Source organism: Calliopsis andreniformis, unplaced genomic scaffold (assembly GCF_051401765.1).
Source record: "Calliopsis andreniformis isolate RMS-2024a unplaced genomic scaffold, iyCalAndr_principal scaffold0014, whole genome shotgun sequence".
NCBI classification, from domain to species: domain Eukaryota; kingdom Metazoa; phylum Arthropoda; class Insecta; order Hymenoptera; family Andrenidae; genus Calliopsis; species Calliopsis andreniformis.
In genome coordinates this window covers 7,565,550-7,577,953 of record NW_027480427.1, presented here as the reverse complement: position 1 = coordinate 7,577,953, position 12,404 = coordinate 7,565,550, and positions in this window count along the sequence as shown.

The window sequence follows — 12,404 nt, the reverse complement described above, 5'->3', positions numbered from 1 at the left end:
CTGGTGGAACAACGCCATAGGGTGAAGCCTAGGTTGCCCGGAAAGTAGAAATAACCTTAACTTTCACACTGGTAGCAATTACTCGTTTTATACGATGGAAAAACTGTTCTATTTATTTTATATTTTATGCTTCTGGCGTTGACTTCTAAGGCCCTGGCTATTCGATTTGGTGGAGCAACGCCCTAGAGTGGAGCCTAGGTTGCCCGGTACGTAGAAATGACCATTACTTTCACACTGTTTGCAAATATTCATTATATACGATGGAAAGTCTGTTGTGTTTATGTTGAATTTTATGCTCCTGGCGTTGACTTCTTAGGCCCTAACTATTTGATCTGGTGGAGCACCGCCCTAGCGTGAAGCCTAGGTTGCACGGAACGTAGAAATGACCATAATTTTCACACTGGTTGCTATCATTCGTTTTATATGATGGGTAAACTGTTGTATTTATATTGTATTTTATGCTTCTGGCGTTCACTTCTTAGGCCGTAACTATTCTATCTGGTGGAGCAACGCCCAGGAGAGAAACCTAGGTTGCCCGGAACGTAGAAATGACCATAACTTTCACACTGGTTGCAATTATTCGTTTTATACGATGGGAAAGCTGTTGTATTTATATCGTATTTTATGCTTCTGGCGTTGACTTCTTAGGCCCTAACTATTCCATCCGGTGAAACAGCGCCCTAGGGTGAAGCATAGGTTGCCCGGAAAGTAGAAATGACCATAACCTTCACACTGGTAGCAATTATTCGTTTTATACGATGGAAAAACAGTTCTATTTATTTTATATTTTATGCTTCGGGCGTTGACTTCTAAGGCCCTAACTGATTGGTCTGGAGGAGCAACGCCCTAGAGTGAAACCTAGGTTGCTCGAAATGTAGAAATTACCATAACTTTCACACTGGTTGCAATTATTCATTTTATACGATGGAAAAACAGCTGTACTTATATTGTATTTTATTCTTATGGCGTTGAATTCTAAGTCCCTAGCTATTCGATATGGTGGAGCAACGCCCTAGAGTGAAACCTAGGTTACCCGGAACGTAGAAATGACCAGTACTTTCATACTGTTTGCAGTTATTCCGGTTATACGATGGAAAAACTTTTGCATCTATATTGTATTTTATGCTTCTGGCGTTGACTTCTAAGGCGCTAGCTATTCGGTTTGGTGCAGCAACGCCCTAGAATGGGGCCTAGGTTGCCCGGTACGTAGAAATGTCCATTACTTTCACACTGTTTGCAAATATACATTATATACGATGGAAAATCTGTTGTATTTATGTTGTATTTTATGCTTCTGGCGTTGACTTCTTAGGCCCTAACTATTTGATCTGGTGGAGCAACGCCCTAAAGTGAAGCCTAGGTTGCCCGGAACGTAGAAGTGACCATAACTTCCACACTGGTTGCTATCAATCTTTTTATACAATGGAAAAACTGTTCTATTTATTTTGCGTTTTATGCTTCGGGCGTTGACTTCTAAGGCCCTAACTGATTGATCTGGAGGAGCAACGCCCTAGTGTGAAGCCTAGATTGCCCGGAACGTTGAAATGACCATAACTTTCACACTGGTTGCTAATATTCGTTTTATACGATGGAAAAACTGTTATATTTATATAGTATTTTATACTTATGGCGTTGAATTCTAAGTCCCTAGCTATTTGATCTGGTGGAGCAACGCCCTAGTGTGAAACCTAGGTTACCCGGAACGTAGAAATGACCAGTACTTTCACACTGTTTGCAGTTACTCCTGATATACGATTTAAAAACTGTTGCATCTTTATTGTATTTTATGCTTCTGGCGTTGACTTCTAAGGCCCTAACTATTCGATCAGGTGGAGCAACGCCCTAGAGTGAAACCTAGGTTGCTCGAAATGTAGAAATGACCATAACTTTCACACTGGTTGCAATTATTCATTTTATACGATGGAAAAACTGTTGTACTTATATTGTATTTTATTCATATGGCGTTGAATTCTAAGTCCCTAGCTATTCGATATGGTGGAGCAACGCCCTAGAGTGAAACCTAGGTTACCCGGAACGTAGAAATGACCAGTACTTTCATACTGTTTGCAGTTATTCCTGTTATACGATGGAAAAACTTTTGCATCTATATTGTATTTTATGCTTCTGGCGTTGACTTCTAAGGCGCTAGCTATTCGGTTTGGTGGAGCAACGCCCTAGAATGGGGCCTAGGTTGCCCGGTACGTAGAAATGTCCATTACTTTCACACTGTTTGCAAATATACATTATATACGATGGAAAATCTGTTGTATTTATCTTGCATTTTATGCTTCTGGCGTTGACTTCTTAGGCCCTAACTATTTGATCTGGTGGAGCAACGCCCTAAAGTGAAGCTTAGGTTGCCCGGAACGTAGAAGTGACCATAACTTCCACACTGGTTGCTATCAACCTTTTTATACAATGGAAAAACTGTTCTATTTATTTTGCGTTTTATGCTTCGGGCGTTGACTTCTAAGGCCCTAACTGATTGATCTGGAGGAGCAACGCCCTAGTGTGAAGCCTAGATTGCCCGGAACGTTGAAATGACCATAACTTTCACACTGGTTGCTAATATTCGTTTTATACGATGGAAAAACTGTTATATTTATATAGTATTTTATACTTATGGCGTTGAATTCTAAGTCCCTAGCTATTTGATCTGGTGGAGCAACGCCCTAGTGTGAAACCTAGGTTACCCGGAACGTAGAAATGACCAGTACTTTCACACTGTTTGCAATTATTCGTCTTATACGATGGAAAAGCTGTTGTATTTATATCGTATTTTATGCTACTGGCGTTGACTTCTTAGGCCCTAACTATTCCATCTGGTGGAACAACGCCATAGGGTGAAGCGTAGGTTGCCCGGAATGTAGAAATGACCATAACTTTCACACTGGTAGCAATTATTCGTTTTACACGATGGAAAAACTGTTCTGTTTATTTTGTATTTTATGCTTCGGGCGTTGACTTCTAAGGCCCTAACTATTCGATCAGGAGGAGCAACGCCCTAGAGTGAAGCCTAGGTTGCCCGGTACGTAGAAATGACCATCACTTTCAAACTGGTTGCAATTATTCGTCTTATACGATGGAAAAGCTGTTGTATTTATATCGTATTTTATGCTACTGGCGTTGACTTCTTAGGCCCTAACTATTCCATCTGGTGGAACAACGCCATAGGGTGAAGCCTAGGTTGCCCGGAAAGTAGAAATAACCTTAACTTTCACACTGGTAGCAATTACTCGTTTTATACGATGGAAAAACTGTTCTATTTATTTTATATTTTATGCTTCTGGCGTTGACTTCTAAGGCCCTGGCTATTCGATTTGGTGGAGCAACGCCCTAGAGTGGAGCCTAGGTTGCCCGGTACGTAGAAATGACCATTACTTTCACACTGTTTGCAAATATTCATTATATACGATGGAAAGTCTGTTGTGTTTATGTTGAATTTTATGCTCCTGGCGTTGACTTCTTAGGCCCTAACTATTTGATCTGACGGAGCACCGCCCTAGCGTGAAGCCTAGGTTGCACGGAACGTAGAAATGACCATAATTTTCACACTGGTTGCTATCATTCGTTTTATATGATGGGTAAACTGTTGTATTTATATTGTATTTTATGCTTCTGGCGTTCACTTCTTAGGCCGTAACTATTCTATCTGGTGGAGCAACGCCCAGGAGAGAAACCTAGGTTGCCCGGAACGTAGAAATGACCATAACTTTCACACTGGTTGCAATTATTCGTTTTATACGATGGGAAAGCTGTTGTATTTATATCGTATTTTATGCTTCTGGCGTTGACTTCTTAGGCCCTAACTATTCCATCCGGTGAAACAGCGCCCTAGGGTGAAGCATAGGTTGCCCGGAAAGTAGAAATGACCATAACTTTCACACTGGTAGCAATTATTCGTTTTATACGATGGAAAAACTGTTCTATTTATTTTATATTTTATGCTTCGGGCGTTGACTTCTAAGGCCCTAACTGATTGGTCTGGAGGAGCAACGCCCTAGAGTGAAACCTAGGTTGCTCGAAATGTAGAAATTACCATAACTTTCACACTGGTTGCAATTATTCATTTTATACGATGGAAAAACAGCTGTACTTATATTGTATTTTATTCTTATGGCGTTGAATTCTAAGTCCCTAGCTATTCGATATGGTGGAGCAACGCCCTAGAGTGAAACCTAGGTTACCCGGAACGTAGAAATGACCAGTACTTTCATACTGTTTGCAGTTATTCCGGTTATACGATGGAAAAACTTTTGCATCTATATTGTATTTTATGCTTCTGGCGTTGACTTCTAAGGCGCTAGCTATTCGGTTTGGTGCAGCAACGCCCTAGAATGGGGCCTAGGTTGCCCGGTACGTAGAAATGTCCATTACTTTCACACTGTTTGCAAATATACATTATATACGATGGAAAATCTGTTGTATTTATGTTGCATTTTATGCTTCTGGCGTTGACTTCTTAGGCCCTAACTATTTGATCTGGTGGAGCAACGCCCTAAAGTGAAGCCTAGGTTGCCCGGAACGTAGAAGTGACCATAACTTCCACACTGGTTGCTATCAATCTTTTTATACAATGGAAAAACTGTTCTATTTATTTTGCGTTTTATGCTTCGGGCGTTGACTTCTAAGGCCCTAACTGATTGATCTGGAGGAGCAACGCCCTAGTGTGAAGCCTAGATTGCCCGGAACGTTGAAATGACCATAACTTTCACACTGGTTGCTAATATTCGTTTTATACGATGGAAAAACTGTTATATTTATATAGTATTTTATACTTATGGCGTTGAATTCTAAGTCCCTAGCTATTTGATCTGGTGGAGCAACGCCCTAGTGTGAAACCTAGGTTACCCGGAACGTAGAAATGACCAGTACTTTCACACTGTTTGCAGTTACTCCTGATATACGATTTAAAAACTGTTGCATCTTTATTGTATTTTATGCTTCTGGCGTTGACTTCTAAGGCCCTAACTATTCGATCAGGTGGAGCAACGCCCTAGAGTGAAACCTAGGTTGCTCGAAATGTAGAAATGACCATAACTTTCACACTGGTTGCAATTATTCATTTTATACGATGGAAAAACTGTTGGACTTATATTGTATTTTATTCTTATGGCGTTGAATTCTAATTCCCTAGCTATCCGATCTGGTGGAGCAACGCCCTAGAGTGAAACCTAGGTTACCCGGAACGTAGAAATGACCAGTACTTTCATACTGTTTGCAGTTATTCCTGTTATACGATGGAAAAACTTTTGCACCTTTATTGTATTTTATGTTTCTGGCGTTGACTTCTAAGGCCCTAGCTATTCGATTTGGTGGAGCAACGCCCTAGAGTGGAGCCTAGGTTGCCCGGTACGTAGAAATGACCATTACTTTCACACTGTTTGCAAATATACATTATATACGATGGAAAGTCTGTTGTATTTATGTTGTATTTTATGCTCCTGGCGTTGACTTCTTAGGCCCTAACTATTTGATCTGGTGGAGCACCGCCCTAGAGTGAAGCCTAGGTTGCCCGGAACGTAGAAATGACCATAACTTTTACACTGGTAGCAATTATTCGTTTTATACAATGGAAAAACTGTTCTATTTATTTTGTATTTAATGCTTCGGGCGTTGACTTCTAAGGCCCTAACTGTTTGATCTGGTGGAGCACCGCCCTAGAGTGAAGCCTAGGCCGCTCGGAACGTAGTAATGACGTTAACTTTCATAGTGGTTGCAATTATTCGTTTTATACGATGGAAAAACTGTTGTATTTATATTGTATTTTATGCATCTGGCGTTGACTTCTAAGGCACTAACTATTCGATCTAGTGGATCAATGCCCTAGAGTGAAGCCTAGGTTGCCCGGTACGTAGAAATGACCATCACTCTCAAACTGGTTGCAATTATTCCTGTTATATGATGGAAAAACTGTTGTATTTTTATTGCATTTTTTGCTTCGGGCATTGACTTCTAAGGCCCTAACTATTCAATCTGTTGGAGCAATGCCCTAGGGTGAAGCCTAGGTTGCCCGGAAAATATAAATGACCATAAGTTTCATACTGGTTGCAATTATTCGTTTTATACGATGGAAAAACTGTTGTATTTATATTGTATTTTATGCTTCTGGCGTTCTCTTCTGAGGCCCGAACTATTCGATCTGGTGGAACAACGGCCGAGGGTGAAGCCTAGGTTGCCCGGAACATAGAAATGACCATAACTTTTACACTGGTAGCAATTATTCGTTTTATACAATGGAAAAACTGTTCTACTTATTTGTATTTAATGCTTCGGGCGTTGACTTCTAAGGCCCTAACTGTTTGATCTGGTGGAGCAACGCCCTAGAGTGAAGCCTAGGTTGCCCGGAACGTAGAAGTGACCATAACTTTCACACTGGTTGCTATTATTCGTTTTATACGATGGAAAAACTGTTCCATTTATTTTGTATTTTATGCTTCGGGCGTTGACTTCTAAGACAATAACTATTCGATCTGGTGGAGCAACGACCTAGAGTGAAGCCTAGGTTGCCCGGAACGTCGAAATGACCATCACTTTCAAACTGGTAGCAATTATTCGTTTTATACGATGGAAAAACTGTTCCATTTATTTTGTATTTTATGCTTCGGGCGTTGACTTCTAAGACAATAACTATTCGATCTGGTGGAGCAACGACCTAGAGTGAAGCCTAGGTTGCCCGGAACGTCGAAATGACCATCACTTTCACACTGGTTGCTATTATTCGTTATATACGATGGAAAAACTGTTATATTTATATTGTATTTTATGCTTCTGTCGTTGACTTCTGAGGCCGTAGCTATTCGTTGTGGTGGAACAACGCCCTAGGGTGAATCCTAGGTTGCCCGGAACGTAGAAATGACCATAACTTTCACACTGGTTGCAATTATTCGTTTTATACGATGGATAAGCTGTTGTATTTATATCGTATTTTATGCTTCTGGCGTTGACTTCTTAGGCTGTAACTATTCCATCTGGTGGAACAACGCCCTGGGGTAAAGCGTAGGTTGCCCGGAAAGTTGAAATGACCATAACTTTCACACTGGTAGCAATTATTCGTTTTATACGATGGAAAAACTGTTCCATTTATTTTGTATTTTATGCTTCGGGCGTTGACTTCTAAGACAATAACTATTCGATCTGGTGGAGCAACGACCTAGAGTGAAGCCTAGGTTGCCCGGAACGTCGAAATGACCATCACTTTCAAACTGGTTGCAATTAATCCTGTTATACGATGGAAAAACTGTTGTATTTTTGTTGCCTTTTATGCTTCGGGCGTTGACTTCTAAGGCCCTAACTATTCAATCTGTTGGAGCAACGCCCTAGGGTGAAGCCTAGGTTGCCCGGAACGTAGAAAAGACCATAACTTTTACACTGGTAGCAATTATTCGTTTTATACAATGGAAAAACTGTTCTATTTATTTTGCATTTTATGCTTCGGGCGTTGACTTCTAAGGCCCTAACTGATTGATCTGGAGGAGCAACGCCCTAGTGTGAAGCCCAGATTGCCCGGAACGTTGAAATGACCATAACTTTCACACTGGTTGCAATTATTCATTTTATACGATGGAAAAACTGTTGGACTTATATTGTATTTTATGCTCCTTGCGTTGACTTCTAAGGCCGTAGCTATTAGATGTGGTGGAGCAACGCCCTAGAGTGACGCCTAGGTTGACCGGAACGTAGAAATGACCATTACTTTCACACTGTTTGCAGTTATTCCTGTTATACGATGGAAAAACTGTTGCATCTTTATTGTATTTTATGCTTCTGGCGTTGACTTCTAAGGCCCTAACTATTCGATCAGGTGGAGCAACGCCCTAGAGTGAAGCCTAGGTTGCTCGAAATGTAGAAATGACCATAACTTTCACACTGGTTGCCATTATTCATTTTATACGATGGAAAAACTGTTGGACTTATATTGTATTTTATTCTTATGGCGTTGAATTCTAATTCCCTAGCTATCCGATCTGGTGGAGCAACGCCCTAGAGTGAAACCTAGGTTACCCGGAACGTAGAAATGACCAGTACTTTCATACTGTTTGCAGTTATTCCTGTTATACGATGGAAAAACTTTTGAACCTTTATTGTATTTTATGCTTCTGGCGTTGACTTCTAAGGCCCTAGCTATTCGGTTTGGTGGAGCAACGCCCTAGAGTGGAGCCTAGGTTGCCCGGTACGTAGAAATGACCATTACTTTCACACTGTTTGCAAATATACATTATATCCGATGGAAAGTCTGTTGTATTTATGTTGTATTTTATGCTCCTGGCGTTGACTTCTTAGGCCCTAACTATTTGATCTGGTGGAGCACAGCCCTAGCGTGAAGCCTAGGTTGCCCGGAACGTAGAAATGACCATTCATTTCACACTGGTAGCAATTATTCGTTTTATACGATGGAAAAACTGTTTTATTTATTTTGTATTTTATTCTTCGGGCGTTGACTTCTTAGGCCCGAACTATTCGATCTGGTGCAGCAACGCCCTAGAGTGAAGCCTAGGTTGCCTGGAACGTAGAAATGACCATCACTTTCACACGGGTTGCAATTATTCCTGTTATAGGATGGAAAGACTGTTGTATTTTTATTGTATTTTATACTTAAGGCGTTGACTTCGGTGGCCGTAGCTATTCGATGTGGTGGTAGAACGCCATAGAGTGAAGCCTAGGTTGGCCGGAAAGTAGAAATGACCATAAGTTTCATACTGGTTGCAATTATTCGTTTTATACGATGGAAAAACTGTTGTATTTATATTGTATTTTATGCTTCAGGCGTTCACTTCTTAGGCCGTAGCTATTCGATGTGGTGGTAGAACGCCACAGTGTGAAGCCTAGGTTGCCCGGAAAGTAGAAATGACCATAAGTTTCATACTGGTTGCAATTATTCGTTTTATACGATGGAAAAACTGTTGTATTTATATTGTATTTTATGCTTCTGGCGTTCACTTCTTAGGCCCTAACTATTCGATCTGGTGGAAGAACGCCCTAGGGTGAAGCCTAGGTTGCCCGGAACGTAGAAATGACCATAACTTTTACACTGGTAGCAATTATTCGTTTTATGCAATGGAAAAACGGTTCTATTTATTTTGCATTTTATGCTTCGGGCGTTGACTTCTAAGGCCCTAACTGATTGATCTGGAGGAGCAACGCCCTAGTGTGAAGCCCAGATTGCCCGGAACGTTGAAATGTCCAAAACTTTCACTCTGGTTGCTAATATTCGTTTTATACGATGGAAAAACTGTTATATTTATATTGCATTTTATTCTTATGGCGTTGAATTCTAAGTCCCTAGCTATTCGATCTGGTGGAGCAACGCCCTAGAGTGAATCCTAGGTTACCCGGAACGTAGAAATGACCAGTACTTTCACACTGTTTGCAGTTATTCCTGTTATACGATGGAAAAACTGTTGCATCTTTATTGTATTTTATGCTTCTGGCGTTGACTTCTAAGGCCCTAACTATTCGATCAGGTGGAGCAACGCCCTAGAGTGAAGCCTACGTTGCTCGAAATGTAGAAATGACCATAACTTTCACACTGGTTGCAATTATTCATTTTATACGATGGAAAAACTGTTGGACTTATATTGTATTTTATTCTTATGGCGTTGAATTCTAATTCCCTAGCTATCCGATCTGGTGGAGCAACGCCCTAGAGTGAAACCTAGGTTACGCGGAACGTAGAAATGACCAGTACTTTCATACTGTTTGCAGTTACTACTGTTATACGATGGAAAAACTTTTGCACCTTTATTGTATTTTATGCTTCTGGCGTTGACTTCTAAGGCCCTAGCTATTCGATTTGGTGGAGCAACGCCCTAGAGTGGAGCCTAGGTTGCCCGGTACGTAGAAATGACCATTACTTTCACACTGTTTGCAAATATACATTATATACGATGGAAAGTCTGTTGTATTTATGTTGTATTTTATGCTCCTGGCGTTGACTTCTTAGGCCCTAACTATTTGATCTGGTGGCGCACCGCCCTAGCGTGAAGCCTAGGTTGCCCGGAACGTAGAAATGACCATTCATTTCACACTGGTAGCAATTATTCGTTTTATACGATGGAAAAACTGTTTTATTTATTTTGTATTTTATGCTTCAGGCGTTCACTTCTTAGGCCCTAACTATTCGATCTGGTGGAACAACGCCCTAGGGTGAAGCCTAGGTTGCCCGGAACGTACAAATGACCATTACTTTCACACTGTTTGCAATTATTCATTTTATACGATGGAAATGCAGTTGTATTTATATTGCATTTTATTCTTCTGGCGTTGACTTCTTAGGCCCTAACTATTCCATCTGGTGGAAGAACGCCCTAGGGTGAAGCGTAGGTTGCCCGGAAAGTAGAAATGACCATAGCTTTCACACTGGTAGCAATTATTCGTTTTATACGATGGAAAAACTGTTCTATTTATTTTATATTTTATGCTTCTGGCGTTCACTTCTAAGGCCCTAGCTATTCGATTTGGTGGAGCAACGCCCTAGAGTGGAGCCTAGGTTGCCCGGTACGTAGAAATGACCATTACTTTCACACTGTTTGCAAATATACATTATATACGATGGAAAGTCTGTTGTATTTATGTTGAATTTTATGCTCCTGGCGTTGACTTCTTAGGCCCTAACTATTTGATCTGGCGGAGCACCGCCCTAGCGTGAAGCCTAGGTTGCCCGGAACGTAGAAATGACCATAATTTTCACACTGGTTGCTATCATTCGTTTTATATGATGGATAAACTGTTGTATTTATATTGTATTTTATGCTCCTGGCGTTGACTTCTTAGGCCCGAACTATTCGATCTGGTGCAACAACGCCCTAGAGTGAAGCCTAGGTTGCCTGGAACGTAGAAATGACCATAACTTTTACACTGGTAGCAATTATTCGTTTTATACAATGGAAAAACTGTTCTATTTATTTTGTATTTAATGCTTCGGGCGTTGACTTCTAAGGCCCTAACTGTTTGATCTGGTGGAGCACCGCCCTAGAGTGAAGCCTAGGCCGCTCGGAACGTAGTAATGACGTTAACTTTCATAGTGGTTGCAATTATTCGTTTTATACGATGGAAAAACTGTTGTATTTATATTGTATTTTATGCATCTGGCGTTGACTTCTAAGGCACTAACTATTCGATCTAGTGGATCAATGCCCTAGAGTGAAGCCTAGGTTGCCCGGTACGTAGAAATGACCATCACTCTCAAACTGGTTGCAATTATTCCTGTTATATGATGGAAAAACTGTTGTATTTTTATTGCATTTTTTGCTTCGGGCATTGACTTCTAAGGCCCTAACTATTCAATCTGTTGGAGCAATGCCCTAGGGTGAAGCCTAGGTTGCCCGGAAAATATAAATGACCATAAGTTTCATACTGGTTGCAATTATTCGTTTTATACGATGGAAAAACTGTTGTATTTATATTGTATTTTATGCTTCTGGCGTTCTCTTCTGAGGCCCGAACTATTCGATCTGGTGGAACAACGGCCGAGGGTGAAGCCTAGGTTGCCCGGAACATAGAAATGACCATAACTTTTACACTGGTAGCAATTATTCGTTTTATACAATGGAAAAACTGTTCTACTTATTTGTATTTAATGCTTCGGGCGTTGACTTCTAAGGCCCTAACTGTTTGATCTGGTGGAGCAACGCCCTAGAGTGAAGCCTAGGTTGCCCGGAACGTAGAAGTGACCATAACTTTCACACTGGTTGCTATTATTCGTTTTATACGATGGAAAAACTGTTCCATTTATTTTGTATTTTATGCTTCGGGCGTTGACTTCTAAGACAATAACTATTCGATCTGGTGGAGCAACGACCTAGAGTGAAGCCTAGGTTGCCCGGAACGTCGAAATGACCATCACTTTCAAACTGGTAGCAATTATTCGTTTTATACGATGGAAAAACTGTTCCATTTATTTTGTATTTTATGCTTCGGGCGTTGACTTCTAAGACAATAACTATTCGATCTGGTGGAGCAACGACCTAGAGTGAAGCCTAGGTTGCCCGGAACGTCGAAATGACCATCACTTTCACACTGGTTGCTATTATTCGTTATATACGATGGAAAAACTGTTATATTTATATTGTATTTTATGCTTCTGTCGTTGACTTCTGAGGCCGTAGCTATTCGTTGTGGTGGAACAACGCCCTAGGGTGAATCCTAGGTTGCCCGGAACGTAGAAATGACCATAACTTTCACACTGGTTGCAATTATTCGTTTTATACGATGGATAAGCTGTTGTATTTATATCGTATTTTATGCTTCTGGCGTTGACTTCTTAGGCTGTAACTATTCCATCTGGTGGAACAACGCCCTAGGGTAAAGCGTAGGTTGCCCGGAAAGTTGAAATGACCATAACTTTCACACTGGTAGCAATTATTCGTTTTATACGATGGAAAAACTGTTCCATTTATTTTGTA